Source organism: Megachile rotundata, chromosome 5 (assembly GCF_050947335.1).
Source record: "Megachile rotundata isolate GNS110a chromosome 5, iyMegRotu1, whole genome shotgun sequence".
NCBI lineage: Eukaryota > Metazoa > Arthropoda > Insecta > Hymenoptera > Megachilidae > Megachile > Megachile rotundata.
The window spans coordinates 3365579-3379010 of NC_134987.1; the positions used below are offsets into that span (position 1 = coordinate 3365579).

A 13432-nucleotide genomic window follows, 5' to 3' on the forward strand; every position below is an offset into this window, starting at 1 on the left:
TTAATAAAAGTATCCTAGCTTTGCATAATATACTAAGCTGCAAAAACTACGATAAAGAGAATGTAAAAGAATGCCTCCGCGAGAGTAGAGCTAAATAATGTAAATGATGAAAGAAATGTTCGAAAATTAATAACGGTATCAATAAAATAGTGAAAGAGGTTGATCACAGAAAAATGTATCGAATAAAAATAAAAAAAGGTTCTGAAAGTATTATTTTAAATTTCGTTTAAAATACTTTGAATTACAAATTACATGTTTTTTATTTACTTTTGTTTTTTACTTTCTTAATTATAAGATTTTATTAATTTAAGAAAAAATGTATTATTATGTAATGCAATTGCAATTATCTTCTGGGACAAAAATTATCTTACATATGAAATATAAATATAACTATGAAATAAAAATGTAAATGTTAAAAAATGAGTCATTTGTCGTAATAAACTATTTAAAAAATATTTTATATATTTGTATAAATATTTGTTTACAACACAGAAAGTGAACTTGGCAACAGTTGCTAAATATAATCGCTAATATCAATAAAAGTTATTATTAATATTATTGTTTGTATTAGCTTATTACGACGGGATAAGTACACACGTAATTAATAATATGGTAAATAATACTTATTATAATAACATGCTGGTATTCATAATTAAATTTATTGATTCATCTCTATTTACTGGTTAACCGATAATAATTTTGTTGAAGTTTTTATCTTTCTTATTGTACGTAGATTTTTACGCAAATATTTGAAAAATCTTCAAACTCTGTTTTCTCACAAACAAAATCAGATATGTGTTAGAAAATTCCCAGTGACCCACCCTAATAAAGCAGGAACGACGGGCACATGGCCGTCCTACGACGACCACCACGGGGTAAAGGCCTAACGCTGTGACGTCCGGGCCATAAAACAACCCTGGGACCTCAAGTTTCGCGGGGACTAGGAAACCTCGCGGAACGGGAAGAGGACATTCGTTTAGAGACCTTTGGAGGACATTCTTCTCTCGAGGACACTACTTCGCCCACGGAATCAGCTTATAGAAAATATATAGTATTCTTTGAAATCGAACTTAATTAGCGTTACACTCATTTATCTCGTCTTACATATGGCAAAATTTTATTTTGCTCTTTTTATTTATTTTTCCATATGTAATCGTGCACCTTTCGATTCTATCAATACTTCGACGTTTTATACAGGGTGTCTCAATTGTTTACCACCAAACTTAATTAATATATTCTATCCGCAAAAATAAATAAAGAATGTTATATCAACACAGAGTTTCAGATTCATCCTTAAAAGGTTACAAATAAATTTTAAAGAATACGATATAACATGGAATTACTTTATTGTTCGATATCACGTACAGGATGTTCGTTTTGTTTGTAAAATTTTACTAAAATTTTCTATAAATAAAAATAATAAAAAATGTTTATATGAACATAGGCTCTTAAAAGCATTATTAAAAGTGTTGCGTGAACAGCGCGGATTCGAGCACCCAGCACTCTTCTAACCCAGTCACAACTTAATAAGCTCTGAGCCTGATTACAATTGATAGTCCGTGTTAAGTTGTTGATTCGTGTTATAAGTCGATTCGTTTCGTGTTATGAATGTTCGAGATACGTGTTAATTCTTGTCGTGTTATAAGTACGTTGTTCGAGATATTAGTAGATTCGTTTCGTGTTTTAAGTGTTTACTATTCGATATGTTATTGAGTTCTCTTCGTGATTTAGATAAGTGTTATTCGAGATATTAATGAGTTCTCTTCGTGATTTAGATGCGTGTTATTCGTGATATTATTGAGTTCTATTCTTTTCCGCAAAAGTAACTATCGACGTTACCTCGGAATTGGTGATTTGGAAGGGGCTGTGTTTGTTCATTGGTCGTGATTTTTAAGAAGTTACCGCCCTCGTACAAGAAATGGTCACCCCTGAAGTAGCCGCGATCAAGGGGTGACGCACGAGGGATTCCGCGATTTGGGAAAAACCAGTAGCAGGTAATAAGGTGAAAAAGCACTCTGACCCTGACTACGATGGTTGAAAATAACGGAATTGGAAATTAAACATGCTGGTCCCAAACAATAAACTTGGGTTGCCGACGCGAAAGTAATTTTGCCTACCGAAAAATGGTCAATGGCTTCATAAACTTACTGCCGGTGCGGTCAGTTCGAAATCCTCGGTCTATTGCCTTTTACGATATGAAAAATAGTTGCATCGCACTCTAAGGCGATGCAACATATAGTTATTAAAAAATATATGAAAGTTAACAATTATTCCCATAGTATCCAAGGAAAAAATCGTCCATAATTTCATATATCCTTCATAATCTTTTAATAAAATATTTAAGAACCTATATTTATACAACATTTTTGCGTCATTTTTATTTATACATCATGCTAATTAAATTTCATTTACAACGCTGTAACACACTGTATATGTCATTGTTTGTGCACCAGGAAATTTTGAATAATTACCAAAGTGCATTGTGTAGAAATACTTTAATTTAAACTAAAAAACAGTGAAAAATACAACTAAGTAAGTCTAAAATGAATTATTAATTATTATTTGTCCGAGAGTTCGCTCGTAAAAAATTCTGAGTTACAGGAGTACGCCTGTGTACAATACTGTGTTGCAAGTTCGTGACGTGATTAACAAAATTCTCAAAAAATTCTGAAAGATTCTGCCCTATTTTTGGGAAAACAGTCCTTTTATTAACTTGGTGGAGAATTGTCGATGGGGGTGACTTCTCTGATTGGGTTCCTGTTTAGCAAAAGGGCGGTCATCTTTTCCGCGATTCGTTAGAAAATCCACGCCTCTGGTCCCTCAGGTACAGCATAAGTGACGCGACTGGAAAGTCCCAAAACACTTAATCCTAAAGTCGAGCACCCCATGACCCATCCTGATTGAGTTCAGATGGCAAAATTTATGGCCCACTAAAACCATTTAGTTTTTGAAACGATGTTTTTTTTGTAAATCAATAAATTGTCCGTAGCTAAACAATAAGTCCTGTGTTACGTGTGTAGATTTACAATGCCTAATTCTCGAACTCTCTAAAATGTACAAGTCCAAGCAGTCATCAAAAACAAAGAAGTCAAACTAATACTCTACGTTTGTTATAATTTTTTAAATAAAGTGTTTAAAAGCTTATCTTAATGTAACATCTGTTTCTAACTTTTGTAGAATATATAAGTAAAGTTTGGTGGTAAGAAAACTAGGGCACCCTGTATAATAACATGTTTTGTCGAAGCGGAATGCTCACATTTCCCTTTGAAAGACAGGAAGTTACTTTATTCCATTTTTTGAAGTTACGGAAGTAATTAACCGGAACAAACGATGAATGGAAACTTTCTCCGACATTAAAGTTTATTACATAAATGTACTAGTACATAAATACTACTTGCAAGTTGTTACCAAAGATGAAAACGTGAAAATTGGAATGCCGAAGGGGAGTCATTGAATCGTTTCTTGGGAATGATTACGAAGTTTTGAACGTAACTAGATTTCTTTTAGGGTCATTTGCGACTTTGCAGCATTTTCGACTTTCGAAGTCCAACTGCATAACGAGTATCCTTCACATTTTCTTTTTTTCCTTCCACATCTTCCAGCGTCATTGGGAAATAAATTAATATTGCGAAAATCGATTTGGAATTTATATTTCTGTTTAATTATACAACTTAATTGTACATCTCTGTAATTGAAATTTTTTTTTTAACCCCACTATTCATTACAATTTGTCTCATAGAGACATTAGGTAAATTGTTCGATTGAGTTGAGTGATTAAAGCACGTAGATGCACTTCCCATAGGAAGGCATCTGAGCAAGATTATATTGTAATTTGTTGTATCAGTAAATCCTTAGGATACTTCCTTTGTAGTCTTCTCGGCAGTTCCTCGGCATACAAGCCATTTGCCAGTGCGCTGGGATGACTCTCCAGTCTTAACTCGTATCGCTCAGGTAGTCTTAACACTTCTTCTTTTACGGATATTACCTGTAGATCTTTGTGTATGTCTTCGTTACGTACATACCATGGTGCGTTTACTATTGTTCTGAGTATGATAGATTGCATGGCTTCTAGTTTATTTATGTGAGTTTTGGCTATAGTACCCTATAGTTCGATTCCGTATGTCCAGATAGGTTTTATTATTGCTTTGTAAATTAAAAGTTTATTTTCTGCACTTAATTTAGAGTATCTACTAGTGAGCCAGTACATATTCCTTCTTTTTATGCAAATGTGTTCAATTTTGCTTCTTATACGGTGTTTCCACGTTAATTTTGAATCCAGATGTATACCTAAGTATTTTACAATTTCAGTTTGCTTTATTTTATCATTATGTAGTGTTACCGACGGAACAGTGCTTTTCTTTAGGGTAAACGTTATATGGTTACATTTGTCAGCATTTACTTTTATTCTCCATTCACTTAACCATTGTTCAAGTTTTAGAAGGTGCTGCTGAAGCATGTAAGATACAATATTAGGGTCTTCGTGAACGGCTAGGATAGCTGTATCGTCTGCAAACCTAAATATTGCAGTTTCATCTGTAGTAGGTACGTCAACAGTGTATAGCGTGTAAAGTAGGGGCCCTAATTTGATACAAGTTGGAACAAGAATCTTGAATTTTTACGAAAAATGTTCTATTTTCAAGGTATGACTTGATGATCTCGTAGTACGGAGTCGGGAAATTTTGTTTAATTTTGTATAACAGGCTGATGTGCCACACCGTGTCAAATGCTTTTTCTATATCTAGGAAAAGTGCAGTGCACTATTTCTTTTGCTCAAGGGCGAGAGTGATTTTGTTTATAAGTCTATGGATTTGTTCAATCGTGGCATATTTATTTCTAAATCCAAATTGATGCGGAGGGATTAAGTTTTTTTCCGTAATTATCTTTTTTAGTCTAATTAAAATTATTTTTTCTAATAGTTTTGACAATATGGGAAGCAATGAAATCGGTCTGTACGATGAAGGTAGATGGAGATTCTTATTAGGTTTAGGTATCATGATAATTTGAGCCCTTTTCCAGATGGTAAGAAAATACCTAATTCGTAGCACAGCATTGAAGATAATGGTAATCAATTTTACCGCTTTTGGTGGGAGTTCTTTAATAATTTTCCCGTTGATTAGATCAAACTCAGGAGTTTTCTTTATGCGAATTCCTGCAATTAGTTTTTTAACTTCATTAAGTGTGGTTTTAGGAAGGCTTTGAGAGTGGTCATCCCTGGTAAGAATGGATGAAGCTGTACCCAAGTTGGTTGCAGAAGCGATCGTACTGTTCGGTTTAAATGTGTCATGTAGATGATCAGCAAAAGTGGAGGCCTTTTCAAGGTTATTTTTTGCTCAACTGCCATCGGCTTTTCTTATAGGAGGAGAAGAAATGATTGGTCTTTTTAGCCTTTTAGTAGCTTTCCATAACGCATATCCTGTATCTTCGTTAGAAGAGAAGAGATGTAGGTGTGGAACTCTTCATTGCAATGGTTTTGAATTAATGACTTTACCTCTTTGGTGATTAAATTTAATTTCTTTTTGTTTAGTGGAGTTTTTTGTTTCTGCCAGATGTATTTCAACTTCCTTTTCAATTGTATTTTTTCTATTATATACTGAGGATAAGAATAAAATTTCCTTACAGTTTTTATTTGTTGAGTGGATGACCGACATGCATTCTGAATTAGGTTTGTAAGATTAACTACTACTGATTTAATTTGTTCGGGGGTCTTAAGAGGTATGTTGCAGTTTATTTTTTCTTCCAAGATTTCTTTAAATTGTTGCCAGTTTGTGTTAATATTGTACAGATAGGGTGTTAATTCAGTAGATATAGCCTTATGTAGGTAATCAAGTAAGATTGGAGAATGATCAGAGGTAATCTAGGCAGGTTTGCACTTTGAAATGTGATCTGTTTAATCCTTTGATAATTGCGAAGTCAAGTAAGTCTGGTGTTTTATCATAGGCCGAGGGCCAATATGTGGGTTCGCCCGTTGATAACGTATCTAAGGATAATTTTTTAATTGCAAAGTATTGTTATTGCAAAAAAACCGGCAACTTTTGAAATAAAGTTTTCTCGATTTTAGTGCGCTTTTAATATCTTATCACGGACATGATTCTGAACAATTTTGTTCATATACAAATTTCGCGGAAAGGTTCAGTTTTCGAGATATTAGCGAAAAATTGTTGAAAAGTTTTGAAATCAACTTTGGACGATTTTCATGTCCTTTTAATATGTTATCAGGGACACGATTCTGAACAACTTTTTCCTTATCCACAATTAAGGGGAAGCTTTAGTTTTCGAGTTATTAGCGAAAAACTATTGTTACTAATGTATTGAATTCTACGTATGCCTCCGTGTCTCTGGTGGTGTATGAGTCAACATGCAGTCGCCGATTTTCTACTGTTTCTACAAACACGTCTTGCCGGCCGATAAAAAGTGTGAAATAAAATAATTTTTAGAAAAAAAATACGCCGACTTCGAAATGCACTAAAAAGTATAAAATAATTTCTATTTCCTAATGAAGTAATTTCTATTTCATTCAATCATACAATTACGTAACAGATATGAATGAAACCTATTTACTCGTTAGGTATTATATTAAATACATTTCAACCTTTTCGGAGGTGGCGCAAAATTAAATAACATATTCAAAATAATCTTTTAATTTTGCGCCGCCTCCGAAAAGGTTGAAATGTATTTAATATAATACCTAACGAGTAAATAGGTTTCATTCATATCTGTTACGTAATTGTATGATTGAATGAAATAGAAATTACTTCATTAGGAAATAGAAATTATTTTATACTTTTTAGTGCATTTCGAAGTCGGCGTATTTTTTTTCTAAAAATTATTTTATGATTTCAGATTTCCATTCAGTAACGTAAAAAACCGATATATTAAAAAGATCGAACAGTTAAGAGATACAGTTTTGCAAGGTGTTTCATGCGTAGTGCCAAACGAGCGCGGTAATTTAGGAGTAATTTACGTCCCAAATATTTATGTAAAAAAAAAAAAAAATACGTATTCCCTAATTAACTTTCCTCTTGAAGTTTTAATAGATTTTATTTCGATCAGATCAAAACCGATTTTTTTACAGCAAGAAATTGGTCGCTTTAGGGTATTTCACCCCCTAATTTTCACTCCCCTTCCAACATACCTAGGCCAATTTTTGTCTTCTATCGAAAGATACTTTCATACCAAAAATCATCAAAATTGCTTCACTGATCTCGAAAATATCGCAATTTTTCCATTTTACCCTCACACTTTGGGGGGTTGTTTCATACCCTAAATATGTTTTACCGCAGCTAAAAAAAAATACGTGTCCCCTAATTTTCCATGTACTATAACATATCCAAATTTCATGAAAATCGGAGAGTGACACTTGGGTAGGTTTACTTGTTAGAAGTTCGAGAAGCATGGTCGTTATAAGCTCGGTATTTCTAGATGATTGTAGTAATAAAAGTTTAATATCTGATATGTCGGACCCTGATTCCTGAGTTTGTGTACTGGGAATTACGTTTTTTTTAATTTCTTGGGTTTGTGTTGCTTGCGCGTAGGTCTTTGTATACATATGTGCTATGTTGTCCTGAGGCGGTATAGTCAGTGACGGTTTGAATGGGAGGTTTTGAATTTTCAGTGGCAGTTCTAATTCTGAGTTTGGGGTGTAATTTTTATTGCATCTGTTTCCTTTGTATACATTCGTTATAATTAGCAGGATGATTTCCTTGGCAATTAGAGCATTTAACATTGTCTATTTTCCCTGCGAATGGACAGTCTGTAGTAAGGTGTTTACCCGCACATTTGACGCATGCTGGTATTCTGTTACAGTAATTTCTAGTATGACCATAAGCTTGGCAGCGTAAGCATTGAGGTACATATATCTCTTTTTGTTCTGGGAGGTTCAAAAGATACTATGGTGTTAAGTAATCTATCGATTTTGTAAATTTCTTTGTTATTATTTTTGGGTTCGAGTTCAATGAAGAAAAGTCGTAGCGGTTTTTTTGTGTCATGTTTTACTATGTTATTTATTTGTCTTACCTGGTGGTTGAGTTCTTTTAATTCGGTAATGATTGAATCCATGTTTGCTTTAGGATGCATACCTCTTAATACTACTTTGTAGCTTCTGTCCTTCTTTAACTGATATGTGTGAAAATTCGCATTCTTCTCTTTCAAAGCTTTAACAACTTTACTATAGGTTTCAGTAGTGTTTACTTGCACCTTGACGTAGTTATCTTTTTGTTGCTTTAATGTAAAATTTTTGTCAGCTATATTTTTTAGAAGTTCCATAAGGGGTTCTATTATTAGGGCCTCAATACATATAGGTGGAGGTTTTGATTGGAGATTATTATTTCCTGGTGTACCATTTTCTGCAGACTCATCAATAGTTTCTTGTAGGATACTAAATTGATTTTGCGTAGGTACATTCGTTAACCATTTTTCGTTGTTAGATTCTTGTAGATCCATTGTCAGATAATTAGGTGGTTTGAGTTTTCGTTTTTTGTTCTTCGGGATGTAAGTTGGTAAGCTTGCAGACGGTGTATCCGTTTCCATTAAATTTAGGGTATTTTTTGAATTATTGCTGTAACGATGATTGTTTATGGAGTAGTTTTCACCGAGTTTGGTGAATTTGGCGAGTTTAACGGTTATCACTCTTAAACTAAGAATAGCGCAATAACACAATATTGACACACTGGTAATATGTATACACTTCACGTAAACACGTCTGATCACTCTGACGATTCATACGAGACTGTAATTGAAATAGCAAAGTTTTTTACTTATTACATTCTTCTAACAGTCGTGTGACGATTATACAGTTAATTGTAAAGCAATCAAACTTTTTCTCAAGGGATGTTTGTGCTTTACTTCGAAATGTATGATGCTTTATTGTATATTCACTTTTAGTATACATATATTGCTTAGCACATATTTATTTACAGTTCTCGAATATTTCCGTATGAAGTCGGAAATTTTTTTTACGTGGGTAGTTCTAGTGATAATATGTTAAAAATATGTAAGTTTGTTATAAATGTTGTTATGAATGTAATTAGAAAATTATATTAGATTAGAATATTGATAGAAATAATTTTAAATTATTAAAAAGTGAGTTTAATAATTTATAAAATCTACAATTCACTTAAATTTTATAAAATCCTTATTTTATGTAGCTCATTTACAACTCAATGCAGTAATGACAAATACTTTTTCTTAGTTATTATTCCATTTAATTTTTAACTAACAATAATACAAACTTGAATATACATTATTTTCATCATTACGTTTAACGCTAAGACCAAACAGGTCATTTAACCCATTCACAAGTTTCCTCTTTTAAATTACAAAATTTACTAAGATATTTCTCTTGAAATCCTTGTTGGTTTTTATCCTGATAAAAAAATTATATCAATTTATGTTTTATCATTTCATTTTATTTTATCTTCATTTTTAATTTCAAATTTCTAATTTTTTCTATTTTATTTTTAGCTTCAAATTATGTATGCACTATACTCTGGTAGGCTTAGGTTGACATATGAAATTAATAGGCAGTGTTAATGTATGAAATTAGAGATTAAAAAGTTGTTCTATCGTCGACAAATTCGCTTATCCGAATCCTTGTGTCTCCCTGTTAGTCCGGATAGTGGGGATTCTATTGTACCTCAATAATCTGCGTTTCTTTCATTCAGCATTTCCGATTCATCGTTTTATCTAAAATTAATTCCCAATCGGTCGGGCACAAAGACGATGGAAGCAAATAATTTCAGGAAGCGGTTCAAGCTATAAGATTGATCGGATCGCCGGAGAAAGCCTCTCTTCTCTCCCCCTGTTTCCATCAAACCGGATAAAAATCGATCGTGTCGCTTCGAGTGACAGATTTTTCCTTCCGCGTAAAAGCTTGATTCCATTGTCGTGGCTAAGGCGATGGAAAGAGAAACGCCTCCACCAAGGAAATTCGAAAAACGAGTTTGGTGCACGTTCCAACAGGGTGACATCTTGAAAAGTCATGTGCAATTTTACGGATGAGCACGAAACGATAAAGGAACAGGAAGCCACCAGAGACGGAAACACCGAAACCTGTCTGCTCGGTATGAGATTTCATTGGATTACCCTGCCTTGCTTGCGTACTCTCATTGCTTCTACTCGAATATTTCGTGTACCTACCTTGCTTCCGCCCGTTTCAGACACGATCGTGGAAACCTTGCAAGTCCGGGAATCGTGTTACGTGGATCGCGAAATTATTTGATAAATTATCACCGCTGTAACGTTTGTGCTTCTCTTTCCATTTTCGCAAATTATTTCAAACATAAACATTCTTCGAATTATTGAGAAAGTTATGTAAATAATTCAGCTGTAATATACAAATCCCAATGGTTATCATATGAAATAGTACCATACAATTATATTTGAAATATGTTGGTGCCTCAGGCTTTTATCGCCTAACTTTTAAATTAATGAATTTTTAAATCTTCAAATGCTTCAATTTCCAAATTTCCAATCTTCCAAATTTACAAATTTACAAATTCTGAAACTTATGAAACATAAATTTCCAAATGTCTAAATTTTCAAATTTTTAGAAGCGTAAATTTTCCAACTTTCAAATTTCCAAATTTCTGAATCCTTAAAATTTTAACTCCTAAATTTATGAACCCTCAAATTTCCCAGCTTCCAGATTTTCAACCCTCTACAGTAGTACTGATTTTGTTCGAAATAACATTATTTTCATCCGATTGATAAAAATGAAACATCAATTGTAAAATTTAGCTACTATCAGACAATCTCTTTTAATAACGATTCAATTTTTTCTCTTCCGAAACTTTAGCATCGTACCCTTTAAAATAAAACTATCTACACATTATTAACTTGAAATCCATTACAACCGTAATGTACTAATGCGATAAGTAACTTGTTACGAACTTCAAGTAGCTCAATTTCATTTTTAGTTTCTACTAAATCTGTAACATTTGAATAAACGCAGTATTCAAGACGCCAGACTGACAATAAGTTCATTTGGAAAATCAAGTAAATTCTAAGGACGAAGGTAAATTAAGCAATGGCGCTTCGAAAGTTAAACAGTAATCTGTTTATTCCAGGTCAGCGAAACTTGCAATGAAATACAATAACGTCAGTTTACACAAACGAAAAAGTAGGACTCGAAGAAAGTAGAGAACCATGAGAGTTCTTTGAATTAAGTTAAAAGTATTCCTCGGAAGCTTTTCATTTCAATAGATCAAATAACAATGAAGACCCTTAAGCGTTTAATCCGGAGCTACTTAGCATTAACCCTTCCGATTGGATCATTCACTCTTTCTACTTCGTTGACGTTTAACGATAAAGTTAATAACAGATTCGGTCACTTTCAAATGGCTAATATTATTTAAAACTAGAACAAGTTGTCACTTTAAAATATATGTAAGTACGAAACTTTGTTGAAACCTAATTTCCTCAAATTTTTCTGAAGAAAAAAAGCTAGGGGTGTTAAGTCTAATTGAAAGGACGCTCCAAAATATGAATGAAATTTACACTATTTACGTTAAAATTTCCTATGAAATATAATATATTAGAAATTGTAAAATATAAATATTTGTGAGTATAAGAATTTAAATGTATAGACATTTGAAAACATAGAAATTATGAAATACAGAGTCTAAAAATATAAATATTTAAAGATATAGGTATTTATCGATATAGAAGTTAAGGAATATAGAGATTTTGGGCATATAGACTTTTGAAAGCATAGAAATTCGAAGATACAGAATTAGAATATATTTAATGGAAAATACTGAAGTTAGGTGAATGTAGAAATGTGGAAATATAGAATTTTTGGATACATGAAAATTTGAAAATATAGACTCAGATATGTAGAATATTTTGTGGCACTTTCAATACAAATAATTAAGCTTTTGACAAAGTGGACATTCAAAATATTAGTAATATTTTTTCTACATTTATAAATATTATGCATATTCAATCAATAATTGCTAAGGTGAAAATATTAGTGTGACTCGCTATGTATATGTATAATTTCCTTTACCTTTATTCTTTTCTGTTCTCCTTTTATACTATTACGAAAAAGATCATTTATCTTGACAGATAGCATTTCGAGAGAGTATCTTATATTGTCCAATGTAGTCTAATCTACTTCGCGTTTTTCCTTGGTTTTCTTTTAGTTGTTCTTTTTCTTCTTTTATACGATTATACCAGTCACTTGTAGTATCATTTGCCCCGACAGACAGGGTTTCAAGAGATCCTGGGTTGTCCAACGAACTACATATAATTTAATGTACTTTAACTTCTTTCTTTGTTTTCTTGTTTTCAGACACTTGCGATTACTTTCAGTATTAATTCAACGTTTAACTTTTTAGGACATTCAATGACTCAGAGTTTGCCTAAAAAAATGATATTACTCGAGGTAATCAAAAACATCCAAACATTCTTCGAACGTTGTGGATAACTTTTGTTATAATTTTTAAATGAATTTTCTAATATTATATCGTTTAACATAATTAACCAATTAATTAAATAGTAATGATATATTTTGATACTAAGCTCATTGACGTGAACTAACCTACAAAATAACATGTGACATATGTTATAATAATTTTAATAATAATTTATTTTCGATAAAAGTGTATGCAGTCATAATTTATGTGACTGCTCACAATAACAGTCCAAACATTTAGCAATAAATTATTATACAGCATGTATATAATTAAAAAGTACTGACTTACTTATATGTATGTAGGTAAATATTCATATTATAATTTCACCATAACTTCCATAATTGTTTCATAACTTTCATTTATTTGATTTTTAATTTTGAATTAAATACTATACCTCATAAATAGTAGCATTATTTGAATAAGATCACAAATATTAATTAAAACGTCATGAATAAATATTAACTTTTAACGAATCAATGTCTCCGTAGTTATCATATGACCTTTTACTTATTGTTAGTGGAGTTACTTTATCCATTCAAGTTTATTACACTTTAATAAAAGATAAGATTTCTTGTTAATAAAATATTTTCTTTTTTGTATTTGATCCAAAAATGTATAGTACATGTTAGAAAACTGTGTCAAAAAGTGATGTGTTCCCAATCAAGGTGCTGGGGTAAGTACCGAGAGGTCAAACTCAGTCCTCTTACCAAAGGCATCCCTGCCTCCCCACTACGTGGCCAGATCCTCCAGGAACAACGTCCCTATTCGACTTAGCATTGCAATAACAAACTATCTGTCCTTTTCTACAATCTCAGAAGCTAACAAAGCAAGCAATCCTACGACATCTGATGACCATACGACTCCAAGTCAATAGCCATCATCTATCGCCACACTTGGACTCTCATAAACGACCTTTCGCTTAGACCTCACGCAGGCTATCCCTATCATAAATCGTTCGAAGGCAAAATAGCACAGGCTAATTGCCCCCAACGACCCTCAAAAATACGTTGGCGCTAACA

General features: G+C 32.5%; 1 protein-coding gene and 1 long non-coding RNA gene across 20 annotated transcripts in view; one reads left to right on the forward strand and one right to left on the reverse strand.

The window, feature by feature from the left end:
• Positions 1-13432, forward strand: part of LOC100883744 (CUGBP Elav-like family member 1-A) — a 1238863-nt gene that overhangs the window by 748715 nt on the left and 476716 nt on the right. The gene's annotated exons all lie outside the window — the stretch shown is intronic.
• Positions 9321-13420, reverse strand: LOC143264525 (uncharacterized). Its single transcript, XR_013038265.1, has 4 exons — positions 12808-13420; positions 12005-12359; positions 10135-10321; positions 9321-10051 (listed from the first exon to the last, which is right to left on the reverse strand). It is a non-coding gene; the product is annotated as an uncharacterized LOC143264525 (long non-coding RNA).